This window comes from Bubalus bubalis, chromosome 4 (assembly GCF_019923935.1).
Source record: "Bubalus bubalis isolate 160015118507 breed Murrah chromosome 4, NDDB_SH_1, whole genome shotgun sequence".
Lineage (NCBI taxonomy): Eukaryota > Metazoa > Chordata > Mammalia > Artiodactyla > Bovidae > Bubalus > Bubalus bubalis.
Genome location: NC_059160.1, coordinates 4,499,197 through 4,512,712, shown reverse-complemented (window position 1 = coordinate 4,512,712; position 13,516 = coordinate 4,499,197). Strand labels below are relative to the sequence as shown.

Genomic DNA, 13,516 nt, shown 5'->3' with positions numbered 1-13,516 from the left:
CTCTACCGAGGCTGACGGTCCAGGTGGGACCAGGACTCTCCGAGTTCCAGCAGCAAGCTTAGTGGGGGGGAATGCTGTAGCCCCCTCTGGAGTCACAGACGTCTTCTGCCCCTTCACTCCTTCCTCCCCCTCGGCCTACATCACCCATTTATTCAATCCACGACGTGGTGGGCTTGGTCTTGGGGACCCTGCACCTCTCAGGGCCCCCTTGGTCAGTCCTTGGGAAAGCTGATGAGCCTACTGAGCTGGACCCTGCCCCCCCCCATTCTGGAGATCCTGGGGTTTCCTCTATAGCAGCTCAGGGAGGCTGGGGGGTGGGTGGGGTGGGTGTCAGGAGCCCACCTTCCAGGCCTGGCTCTGAGCTCTGGAAGCAGAGGAGACAGGCCCCACCTCGCCCTCCGTAGGGACCGTGAGGACCCCCACTAGGGAGAGACTCTGCTCCCCCACCTCGGACAGGAGGCACTTGCTGGTCTGGGTGTGGTTTCCCGGTTTGTTTTAAGCAGAAGCTCAAACAGTTCGACATTTGATGTTTCCAGTTTGACGCTGGAAACTATAAAGTGCAGCGGCTCCACCTTGGAAACTCCGCTGGCCCGGCCCGTCACCCCCAAGTTCTGCAGACCGGAGCGGTCACAGGCGCCACTGGGCTCTTGGGCTGCAATCACGTCTCGCTTTCCCATGTTCTCTTTCACTCCTCCTGCTCCAATTTATTAGTTAGCCTCTGCTCACAACACAATCCCAGCCCCGGAGCGGATCTTCTAACCCAGCCATGGTCTCTCAATGTGTTCTCTTCCGGTGTGTCCTGGCGGCGGAGTGGAGTGGGTGGCTTCCTGCTATGATGGAGCCTCCCCAGGGGAGCCCCACCCAGCTCCTGAGACCTGCAGCTCCCAGATGTGCAGGTTTGGCCCCAGGGGTTACACCGCCTCTGAGCTCTGACTTTATCGTATCTGGTTTGGAACGAAGGCTCTAACGGTGCCCCTCCCCCATCAGCTGGGGTTCCCCACCAGAGCCACCCCCCGCCCCTCCCGGGGACTGGCCCTCCTCCCAGGAGTCAGGCTGGGTGCTTCAGCTTCAGTCCATCTTCTGAAGGAGCCTCCCCCAGCTCAAGACCCCACTCTAGTGGGTGTGAGCCGCAGCTTGCTCAGCCCCTGGAGGGTCCACGCTTTTGCAGGGGGTATGTAAGTTGTTGCTACACAGCCAACAAGGCTAAAGCAGTGGGTCGAGGTCTTCTCTGAATGCACCGAACAGCTAGTTTCTTTCTCTTTTCAAATCCCCTTGGAAGACACTCTGACAAGCGGGCAGGGCTCATTCAGCACTTTCTGGCCCCTGGAAGAATCCGCAGTCACGATCGGTCCCCCCTCCCCTGGGCCTGAACACCTTCATCTTGAGACCCCCACTGACTTCCTGAGCCCCTCCTGCTGTGTTCGAGCAACTCATCTTTCCCTCTGAGCCCCCCACACGCTGGATTCTTGCTGAATTCTTTCCTCCCATCCTGGGAAGATGCCGGTTGTACGGTGTCAGGGAACGAAGCTGCCCCCTCCCCAGCAGGGTCTCTGGGGCCCAGGGTCTCTGGCACCAACCCAGCCAACCTGAGCCGCTTGGGCTGTATCTCTGTGCTGGGTACCAGCTTTCATCTGGTCACACCTGAGCCCCTGCGGGCAACCATCTGGCCTCTCTGGGGCCATTCAGGTCTCCACATGACCTGAACAGCAAAACCACGACCCACAAAACCATCCCTGCACCAACAGCAACATCTTTCCATCGACTATCCCTGGTCAGGTTCAGACCCTCCCGCAGTTCACCTGCGGACCACACCCGGGAGAGCAAGGGACCCTCAGTCTGATCTGTTCTTTCTGTCTTTAACAAGAGGGTCCGGCTCCCCAGAAAGCCAGGGGGCTTCCACGGCTCAGTGGCCAAATTGAGCCTGTTGCCTATTTTGGTACAGCCTGCCAGGAGCGGAGATCAAATAGAGGATAACATTTTGTGTCATGTGGAAATCACGTGACAGTCACAGGTCGGTGTCCAGGAGCGAAGTCGCACTGGAGCACGGCCACGTCCGTTCCCTCTGCACCATCCACAGCTGCCCGACGGCAGCAGCGCTGGGAGGCTACAGCAGACACCCTACGAGCCACGAAGCCCAGAAGACGCACCGTCCGGCCCTTTCCAGGAAGCCCGTCGAACCCCCAGCTAAGCGACGACGAAGGCCGTGTCCGGATCCAAGCGTGTATACACACGTGTGGACGGTGTGTTTCTTCCTAGGCCTGCCGGTGTCCCCAGAGGACACTTGGAGGTCACACGGGGCTAAAGCTCATGTCCTAGAGCTCACTGTCCACCCCATGAAAGAGGAAGGGCCTTGACTGGACCAAGGGCCCAGAAAGGGCACCCAGCGGGACAGCTCCCCACAGCGCAGGTGCAATTACACGAAGCCCAGCTGACTCGGAACCCAGGGCGCTAGGTGTCGAGGAGGGACGTGAGGGGCGCATTTCAAAGGCAAACACCGACGCGGCTGATGAAGCTGGAAGCAGAGGCGGCTCCAGAGCAGAGGAGGGTGGGGTCTCTTCACACAACGCGGGCAGCCGGGACCAAGAGGTGAGGGGGGCTCAGGGCCTGGGCTAAGTATCCCATGGGCCCAGGTCTGAATCCCAGCTCTGTCCTTCGATACCTGTGAGGCTCGGAGGGGGCACATACCCTCTGGACCTCATCTCCCCCAGCATCTACTCTGAGGGCTCTGGTCAGGAAAAGAGAAAGTTCGCGAAGGAGCCAGGACTGACTCCAACGCAGGGCATGTGCTCAGGACGTTGTGAGCTGGGTAATCATTTGTTACCGACACATAACTGACACGTAACGTTACATCAGTTTCACGAGTACAACAGAAGGCCTTGATGTTTGTCTGTATTGTGGAGGGATCACCAAAATGTGATAGATAGTGAACATCTATCACTACACAGCCAAGTTTCTTTTCTTGTATCTTAAAAGTCATTCCCGTCTTTCCTACTCGGCTCCTCTCCAGGCCGGCTGGCAAAGCCTGATCCTCCTCCTCCCGGAAGACGGCACCTCAGTGTTTCCCAGAGAGGAGCCTGGATCTCCAGCCCTTGGGGCCAGCCTGTTGGGACGTTGCTTCGGGACATACACGGAGCCTCTGCCCCCGTTTCCACTTTTAAGATTCACTCGGTTGGCATCTTTCATATATACCATACAGTATCAACATCTTTTCAAACAGACACAGAGGTGATGTGACCTGCCTGAGGCCACCCAGCAAAATACAACCGACCTGAACAGACCTGGGCCTTCTGACACCAGATCCATTCACGCGCGTGCCCTGGTGAGGGGGCCTTCCACCCCCACCGGACGGGCGGTGGCAGAGCCGGCCTCCTGGAGGGTGGGCACCAGATCAGGCACTTCAGTGGGGCTTTGCAGGGGCCGATCTTGACAGAAGGTGCGGGGGCTACCCTCCAGGGACAGGCAGAGGAAGCCCAGGGCAAGGAGGTGTGAGCAGCACGGGGGACACCAGGGTCACGGGGGCGGTGGGCAAGCAGCCGGGGTGGAGCTTCCAGCCCGGCAGCCACAGTCACACTAAGCTCAGAGCAGCCCCTGAACAGACCGGCAATCCTGCAGGGGGTCAGGCCTGCGTGGGCACAGGGCGGTGACACGGTCCCTGCTCAGGAGCAGGGGTGGCTCTGGCTTGGACGGCCTGGCACAGAGTCCTGCTCACTCCTCCTCGGCTGTGTGACCTCGGGAAGGTCCAAAACCTCTCCGGGCTTCAGATCTGGGTAATCACGACCTGTGACCACCAGGCAGTTGTGACCACGAAGCGCAATGAGCCTGGAAACGGGGGCAGAGGCTCCGTGTATGTCCCGAAGCAACGTCCCAGGCTGGCCCCAAAGGCCGGAGATCCAGACTCCTCCAGGGGGAACACTGAGGTGCGGTCTCCTGGGAGGAGGAGGACCAGGCTTCGCCAGCCGGCCTGGAGAGGAGCCGAGCAGGAATGACAGAGAGCGGCCCCAACCAGCCCGGGCACCAGATTGATGGGGTGGAGGCCTGACCCGGGGCCGCAGAGTCGGGATGCGTCAACATCGCGAGGGCATCTTTTCCTCATCACTCAACTCCTAACGGGATGACAGCTGGGATTCAATACAAAGTCATCTCCAGCCCCATTACGGCCCCAGCAAGATGGCTCCAAATTAAATCTAACAGTCAATGAAATCATCAATATTTAATTTACTCATTGCAGGTGGCAATTCAGCCCTCGCGACGCTATTGTTTAATGGCAGAAATATTGGGATTTATCACGCATTACGGGACTCGGAATTGCCAGGCTCTCTCAGTGAGGCCGCCGCCGCCGCCCAGGGGGTGGAGCCCTGGAGGACCCTCCACGCAGGGCCACTGCTGGACCCTCCCAGGGCAGGGCTTCCCATTTCCGAATCCACTGGGCCCTTTTTTGGGAAACCGGAAACTTGGCAAGAATTAAGGGGTGGGTGGTCCTTCCTGATCATCTCAGCCCCCGCCCCATCCCCTGGCCTGGTCTCCCCAGAGCTGGGAGCGGCGGGAGGAAGTGCTTTCCTGCAGGCAGCACCGCACGTGCTTGGAGCGCCACTTCATCACCCCGCACTCTGCTTCCCCAGGTGGGAGCCGTGCCTGGAGGCGCTGCCCCCACTGCCCGGCGCCCTCCCGTACATCCTTCTTGCCCCCTCCCTCCCTGGACTTCCTCCCGTCCTGCCCACCACCCAGGCTGCTTCCCGCCGCTTCCCTGGACCTACATTGACCTCCAGGCCCACCTCTGCTGTTCCGTAGAGGGAGAGGGACCACACCCCAGGTCCCCGGGCTGAGGGCTGCAAGCACAACCAGGTCCCCATCAGCACTTTCGTGGGTCAAGCACAGGACTGAGCTCTTTAGAAGGGTTAAAGTGAAACGGAAGTTGCTCAGTTGCATCCGACGCTGTGCAACCTCATGGACTGTAGCCCACCAGGCTCCTCCATCCATGGGATTTTCCAGGCAAGAGTACAGGAGTGGGTTGCCATTTCCTTCTCCAGGAGATCTTCCTGACCGAGGGATCGAACCCAGGTCTCCCACATTGCAGCAGACGCTTTACTGTCTGAGCCATCAGGAAAGTAACTCTCTTTAAAAAGCTTTTCCCCCCGGATTGCATGCGTGCGTGCTCAGTCGCTTCAGTCGTGTCTGACTCTCATGTGACCCCATGGACTGTAGCCTGCCAGGCTCTTCTGTCCATGGAATTATCCCGGCAGGAATACTGGAGTGGGTTGTCATTTCCTCCTCCAGGGGATCTTCCTGACCCAGCGAGCAAACCCGAGTCCCCTGTGGCTCCTGCGCTGGCAGGTGGATTCTTCATCACTGAGCCACCTGGGAAGCCCGTCCCGATTACTTGCACGAAAAACCTTATGAACCAAAAGCAGGTTCACGCAGGGAGTGATGGGAGTCTGGGGAAGGGCTGGTGTGCAAGGCCCTACGTACTTTGCTCCTGCTCCTCCACGCTGCCTCCAGGTGGAGTATCTAAATTAACTTCTGTTGTGGTCTGGTTGCTAAGTGGTGTCCGACTCTTTGCCACCCCATCGGCTGTGGCCTGTCAAGCTTCTCTGTCCATGGGATTTTCCAGACAAGAGTACTGGAGTGGGTTGCCATTTTTCCTTCTCATCTCCTGCACTGGCAAGAGGATTCTCTAGCACTGAGCCGTCTGGGAAGTCCCCCAAATAAGCCTGTATTTGCATTTAAATAGCGTGTGTCCATGATCAAGTCAACTCTCCCTCTCTCACAGCTGCTTTTCTGCCTGGAGTTTTCACTGACTTGGTTTTCTACGATCCTCTTGCTACTTTTTCCTAAATTCCCTGACCAAATTAGAAAACCCTTCTCTGTACAACCAGGTGCCAGTTCCTTTTTTTTTTTTTTTCTTCTGGAAGCTTCCATCTCCTGCTCCAACCAAAATAGGCTTCTTTCTCCCAAGGTTATGGGGCCCCCGTCTCCTGGACTTAGATGTCCTGAAGATGAGGAAACTGAGTTCTCTGGCTGCAAGTTGCTCGCTCCAGGCCTCACCTCATCACAGAATCGAGGTTTTGCTTGAAGCCAAGCACCCCCTCCTCGAGGACCCTCTGCCAGCCCCTGCTTCATCTGAGGATGAGAAGGGAAGGGTCATGTCAGCCGGGACGTGACCCAGGGAGTGAGGCAGCTGCTGATGAGCAGAGGGTGCAGGTCACAAGGGAACACGGCCACGCGGGGCGCTCTGGACACAGCGACTCGATGTTTGCCTCCAGCAGGAAAGAACTGCTACGAAAGCGCCTGCAGAGAGCTGGGCTGGCGGCCCCGGGGCGGCTTGATGGGGGTGTCTCTACGCCTTTCCTGGCGACCATAGTCATCACTACCACGGCCGCCGTCGTCCTGGGTCAAAAGGGCAGCTCAAGGAACGAGTGATACCCAGGTGCTTCCTAAGCACCAGGCAGAGTTCAGTCGCTACCTGCTCGTGAAGCACAGACTTCACTTTAATTTCAGTGCCCAAGGCCTTTCCCTGACGTCAGGACCATCGCAGGGGGAGGGGGGGCAGGCACAGAGTGGGGTTTCTGACTGATGCCCCTCAAGGCCCGGGCCCCAGAAACATGTACGGGGCAAACACCCCCAAAGTTCAAAGAGGCCCCCCCCAAGCCCTCTGCTCGGGGCTTCTCTCTCCACGTGGAGTAGGAGACAGAGGACCAGCCCCACAAGGCATTTTTAGAGATTAGTTTTGTGATCGTAAGGGTGACCTGCCCTCAGCTCAACTCTCTGGATCCCTGGTGATGGAGAAAGGCCTGGCAGACCGAGGGCATCACAGTTCTTCCCTGAAAGGGCACTGGCTCCCGCCTCGAGCCCCGCCGTGTCCGGCTGTGTCAGAACCTGGAGGCCCCAGCTTCTCTTTAGCACCAGGGAGTCAACGAGGAGACGTCTGGCCAGAATGCAGCCGTATTCTATGATTCCTGATGGAGGTCCCGGCCCTTGTCTCCCTACATGGTGTTTACCGTTATTTTCCTTAAAACACAGACCACCCCCCACCCGCCCCGAGACACGCTCCACAGTCAAGCCCTGCTTCTAACGGAGTACTCCCACCCCGAGAGAAGGCGAGGACCCTGTGCGGCCCACCTGCAGGCCTCATGAACTGCCCACCCTTCCCACCACCCTGGCCCTTAGCCTGACCCCTGGGCATCCCTCCCATACCCGCTTCTCCAGCAGGAAGACAACAACCCCTGCCCCACTCCACAGAAGAGCCCCGTTCCCTGTGCCCACATTTAAACGAACCCATTATGCTAATGTCAGCCTTGATGATTAATAACTACATTTTAAAGGGAGATACCTCCCAGGGTGAGATCTTTGGGGGACAGTTCTTGCCTGCAGGCAAAGTTCTAATGTGGCTTTAGACAAGAAATGGGTCTTCTTGATTTATTGATTTGTGTGGGATTGGGGGGGGGCGGATAACGGAGAAGGCAATGGCACCCCACTCCAGTGCTCTTGCCTGGAAAATCCCATGGACGGAGGAGCTTGGTGGGCTGCAGTCCATGGGGTCACTGAGAGTCGGACACGACTGAGGTACTTCACTTTGACTTTTCACTTTCATGCACTGGAGAAGGAAATGGCAACCCACTCCAGTATTCTTGCCTGGAGAATCCCAGGGACGGGGGAGCCTGTTGGGCTGCCGTCTATGGGGTCGCACGGGGTCAGACAGGACAGGAGTGGCTTAGCAGTAGCAAGGGGGGATAAAAGCTGCCAGCATCCCCGGGTTTGGGCCTGAGTCACCTGCGGCCCCCAGGGAGAGACCCCCCGCTGGGCCTGTTGGAGCCGGTCTGATCGCGGAGCTTGAAGCCACCTCTCAGGATGGTTCTCACAGCACAGCCTGTCATCTACACTCACTGCTTTCCGCTGTGTGAGCCCGGACAAGCGCCTTCACCTCTCTCATCTGTTTCTTATCCGTGTGCTGGAGACGAGGTGACTGGGAAAGGATGCACCCCCACCCCATCCCCAGCTGCCCCCCAGCCCGCACATACCACTTGCTCCCACGGGAGCGGGAGCCCCAGCCAGGAATCTAATTTCCAAGGGCCTCACTTCCACGGGCCCGTTCACCTGCCCATCAGCAAGGCAGAGCCGTCTTCAATGGAGCTAAGCCGCACGGGGCCAGGCTAGGCGATTCCAGAAATACCTTCACACGGCCTTTGAGGACGACTGGGCAGGTGTTTTGTAGAAGGCTCTTTGCCTGGGGTTTGTCTGCTCTCTCTCTCCTCTTTAGATTGGGGTACCAGGTATTGGGGGGACAAACAGAGATGAGGTGCCCTTCACATCCCCTCCCATCAAGAACGTGCCGCTAACATGACCCAGCTCTGTGACGCTGGCCTCACTCACCTGGCTGAGGTGTGATTGTGCAGCGTCCGCGCTGCAGAATCAGAAAGGGTCATGACACCTAGAGCTCACACTGTTAAGGGGTGGGGGCCCACCTCCTCCAGGGCAGAGTATCGATGTAATTTACTTGGTGTTCTTCTGCCTGGGTCAAAGTTGTCTCTTCTCGTTCATTTTTTAATCTTTCTTTATGTGGCTGCATTGGGTCTTCGGTGTGGGGCACAGGCTCTAGAGAGTGGGCTCAGAAGCTGTGGCTCACAGGCTTAGTTGCCCTGCGGCACGTAGGATCTTCCCAGATCGGGATCTAACCCACGTCCCCTGCATTGGCAGGCGGATTCTTAACCACTGGACCACCAGACAAGTCCCTCTCCTTCATTCACTTATTTAGTCACTTATTCGGAGAATGCAATGGCACCCCACTCCAGTACACTTGCCTGGAAAATCCCATGGATGGAGGAGCCTGGTGGGCTGCAGTCCATGGGGTCGCTAGGAGTCGGACACGACTGAGCGACTTCACTTTCTCTTTTCACTTTCGTGCACTGGAGAAGGAAATGGCAACCCACTCCAGTGTTCTTGCCTGGAGAATCCCAGGGACGGGGGAGCCTGGTGGGCTGCCTTCTCTGGGGTCGCACAGAGTCGGACACGACTGAAGTGACTTAGCATAGCATAGTATAGTCACTTATTATTAGCACGGACTGACATTTATTTCACACTGAGGTTTATGATCCCAAAACCGTATTTTGTTGCTCAAACTGCCCCAGCAGTAGCCCCAGAATGCTCTGAATCGGCTCCTGCATCCCCTGGATACACCCCCATCGCGATGCTGTTTCTGGGACTACACGATGCTCAGCTGCCAGGTACCCATCACAGGATGCTCTGAAGGTCAAGGAAACTTGCTGTGGTCCCAGTCACCCCCAGCTCCATGGAGGCAACAGACAAGGGTCTGAGCTGCACGGGCTCCACGCGATGGTTGTGTGGTCTGGCCCGGCTCCCGTCAGGTAGCAGGAGACCTCTAGACGCCGGGTGTCTCCAGCACCAAGGACACCCGGCAGACAGCGGCACCAGCTAATGACTGCGGGGTTCCTGCCCCCTCGGATCCCCCACTGCCCACAGCGCCTGCTCCGTCACAGGCCGGACACGGAACATGAGCTGTGGAGTCAGAGGGTCCAGCCTTCAGCCTCTGGACCTATGCTCACCACCGGCAAACGGAGCTGCTTGAGGCTGACAAGAGGTCAGCGTGTGACGGCCGGGAAGCCAAGAGGAGCTTGACGATAATCAAGTCTAGCGTTTGCTTGCCACGTGCACCCATATGGGATAAATCTCCACCGCCTCCTTTGTCCCTTGCCACAGTCCCACAGAGCAGAGGTCCCCAACATCTGGGATCTAACACCTGATGATCTGAGGCAGAGCTGCTGTAATAATAATAGGAATAACGTGGACAATAAATGTAATGCACCTGAATCCCCCCCAAATCAACACTCCCCCACACCCGGTCCGTGGGAAAACTGTCTTCCACGAAACCAGCCCCTGGGGCCAAGAGGACTGTGGACCAACGCTGCAGAAGCCAAGTTACAGATAAGAAAAGGGAGACACAGAGAGGCTAATTAACTGGCCCAAGGACATCCCGCTACTAAACGTCAGAGCTGAGACTTGAACCCTGCCTTGTGTCTCCGTGAACTCTGGAAACCGTTGGGGTCACGACTCTGTGGCCCTCACATACCCTAGCAACACAAGCATCTCAAGGAATCGCAGGAAGTGAGCTCTGCAAAGGCCCAGAGACCAGATACTTAGGAAAAGCAGAGCCCAGAGACGCTGTGAGGCCAGCCCGAGGGCACCCAGCCTGCACAGCAGAAAGCTAGGAGGGCATGCTTGCCTCATCGCTCAGCACGCTCACCTCTAAGAGGAAAGATTAAAAGGGTCCTAATGGCAAAAAGGGGCTTTCCTGGTGGCTCAGAGGTTAAAGCATCTGCCTCCAATCCGAGAGACCCGGGTTCGATCCCTGGGTCGGGAAGATCCCCTGGAGAAGGAAATGGCAACCCACTCCAGTATTTCTGCCTGGAGAATCCCATGGATGGGGAAGCCTGGTAGGCTACAGTCCACGGGGTTGCAAAGAGTCGGACATGACTGAGCAACTTCACTCACTTAATGGCAAAAAGATCAGCAAATCCTGACGCACCCCATGTTCGAGCCCCTGGACTCCTTTCCTGCACTCTGTTTTCTCAGAATGGACTCCAGCAGTCCCCAGTCCACTCTGCAAGGCTACTGGGAAGATGCTGGTACAACTCCAGAGTCAGCATCTGAGACAGGTGAGGGCCGGGCTGGGCAGGGCCAGGTGTGCGGGGAGACAGCCCCCTCCCGCCGCCTGCTGCATAACCACCAACGCTGACCCCTCGGGTCAACTCAGGACGGCACCTGCAGGCCGCCTCTCACTGGACTGACAAGTGACCTCTGCACTGCTGCCATGCTCAACAGCAGCAATTGCTCCGCCGGACTCACCTGCCCTACCTGCAGCTGTGGACTCAACAGGTAAAGGTGGGCTGGCACCTGTGTGGTCAAGGCTCCTCCAGACGCTCTGATACACCCACTCTCAGAGCAGCTCTGGGGACCACGCTTGACATTTGAGCTCTGCCTCTGCTTCAAGAGTTCCCTGCCTTGCCCTGGGGGTGAGTCAGGATGGAAGGGGCTCCTAACACACCCTGGGAGACCTTCATTCACCGTGTTTCCTCATTCAGCACCCCCACTCCATGCCCCAAGGCCCATTCACTGTGGGTGCCTCTCAAGTCCCTGGGAAATGGCCCCCCTCCCCGCACCGCGGCTGGTTTCAGGATTTCAGCCTCTTGCAGGGGCCAGTGAGGGCTGGCCGGCCTGGGGGCGGCGCTGGAGACAGTGTGCCTGAGGTACCCTGTGCCCAAGGCAGACCCTCCGGAGTCAGGAGGATGGAAAGAAGGGGTGAGCCGCCCCGGGCGATGTGTCCACTGTGTGTCCACCACTGCCCCCCGGAACCCCTGGGGGCCTCCAGGACCCAATATAGCCCTGATCACCTCCAGGACACTCAGTGTCTTTGGGGAGTCTGCTCCCCACCCCTGCTGGAGAACACAGGCCCGCCTGTGTCTCTGTCTCGAGGAACCCGCCCCTCTGCCACCATACGCCCAGTAGACACTCTGTTCCCTGGGGCACTGTCCCTTGCGTCTGCGCTGACCCTTCCCACACAGGGGCTGGGTCTGTCTCCCTGGCTGGACCGAGGGTGCCCTAAGAGGTGCTCCATCCTACATGCCTTGCACCCCACCTGGGCCCTGGACAGGCGCCCCACAGCTGCTGACACAGAGAATCTGCGACACTAAGCATTGCCAGGTGAGGGGGGGTCGGGGGGGTGAGGGGGAAGGTCCAGTGGGCTCGCAAAGGGGGCTCCCACCCTGTGGCAGCGACCGCTTTGGAGCCCCGATGCCATGTCATTCACGTTCTCCAACTCCCTGAAGGACTGGGGCAGGCAGTGGGGTCTTACGGGAGCCCTCAGAGCAGAAAACATTAATGAGGGAGAAAGGCTGGGCTTTGAAATTCAAATGCCTCTGCATTCTTCATCAACTTCTTCCAAGATGACTATGATTCAGATTGCTTTTTCCAGACCTAATCGCTTTGATGCTGTTAATGAAAATATGAAAAGGTGATTAAGGAGAACTCTCTCTTTTTTTTTTTTAACTTTGGGGAAATGTATAATGAGTTCTGGCTGTGGGCATATTTTGGTCTATTATGCATTTCATCATTTTGTTAAGGGGCGGGGGGAACCTTGAAAAGCCAAAGAAGTGTAGGACCTAGTCCTGGCTGAGCTGACTTTCCGAGGGGAGGGAGGAAACAGCTGAGGGCTCTTAGGCCCACCTGGTTGAACCCAAACTCCTCCACATGGCTCAGCTCAGGACTGCTCAAGCAAGTCGGTACAGAGCTGGCCTGTGCAAGCCTTCAGTCAGCCAGTCAACAAACACTGAAGGAGCACTTCCTTGGTGCCCGGCCCTGGTGGAGCTGACGCCCTGGGACTATTATCCCAGCCCTCTCCCTCTCCATCACTGCACACCAGAGCTGTGTGGGGGTTTGTTTGCTCCGAAAGAAAGGAAGCTCCTTTCTCAGCAGTGATGGTGTCTTTGCTGCCAGACAACTGGGGCCCCAGGAGAGGCTGGGCCCTGACAAGTCAAAGGATGGGGGGCAGGGGGCAGAGGCAGGAGGCTGCCTGGACAGACATGCAGGTAGCTCCAGAGAATCATGGCTTACCAGGACCATAGCTGGGCATCTGGTCACTGGCAGGAACGCTTAAATGGTAACTTCAACAAATTGCTGGAGTCTCAGTGGAGAAGAACGTGAGAGTGAGAAACTCCTAGGGGCCAGTCTAAAAAGGGAGGCCCCGTATTTGGGGGTTCTACCTCCCGGAATCTCATCAGGTTCTCACGTGAACCTGAAGAAAAATCCTCTCACGCCTGGCGAGGGGAGGGAAGAAGTAACTATCCTGAAATACAGCATATAGCGAGCACCTACTGTGTTCCCAGCTTTGGCAAGACATCTTGAGAGGGATGGAGCACCATGGGAGGAGGGTGTGGCCCCTGCTCCTAGAGCCATGCAACCAGCTGGGGAAGACCTAGCCCAGCATGGTGAAGTCAGGGAAGCCTTCTCGGAGGAGGTGCCAAAGTCAGTTTTTAAAGATTAGCAGGAATGTTGGAGGAGGAAGGAAAGGACGACACAGGCAGAATGAGCAGAAACAACACCAGGTGCGTATGTTTCGGATGCTGCTCAACCATCCAAGGCTAAGGCTTGGCAGGAGGAGTTGTGTCCCTGGAGCCCTGGCCTAAGTTGACCCCTTCTTGCCTGGAAGCACCATAAGCATTGGGTTGGGGTCACAGCAGGTGTGAGGGCAGACAGGCGGGAAACATCAGTTCCATCCTTGGCCCCACAGTGTTGGTGTGTGATGCTGTAAACACGCATGTGTGTAAGGACACGGGGTCTCATGAACATGCCCCGATGTGACCCACGCTTACACTCCCAACAGACACAACCCGCACACGCAGATGTGCTGGTGCCATGCAGGACGGACCCCCGCAGCCCTGGACTAAGGTTGAGTTTTGCCGCCAAATGCACTGTCCCCACAGCTGGTCACTTCCAGCCCTTGTCACCA

At 57.5% G+C, this 13,516-nt stretch overlaps 1 protein-coding gene across 3 annotated transcripts in view; it reads right to left on the bottom strand.

The window, feature by feature from the left end:
* Positions 1-13,516, bottom strand: part of PHF21B (PHD finger protein 21B) — an 85,998-nt gene that overhangs the window by 41,246 nt on the left and 31,236 nt on the right. The gene's annotated exons all lie outside the window — the stretch shown is intronic.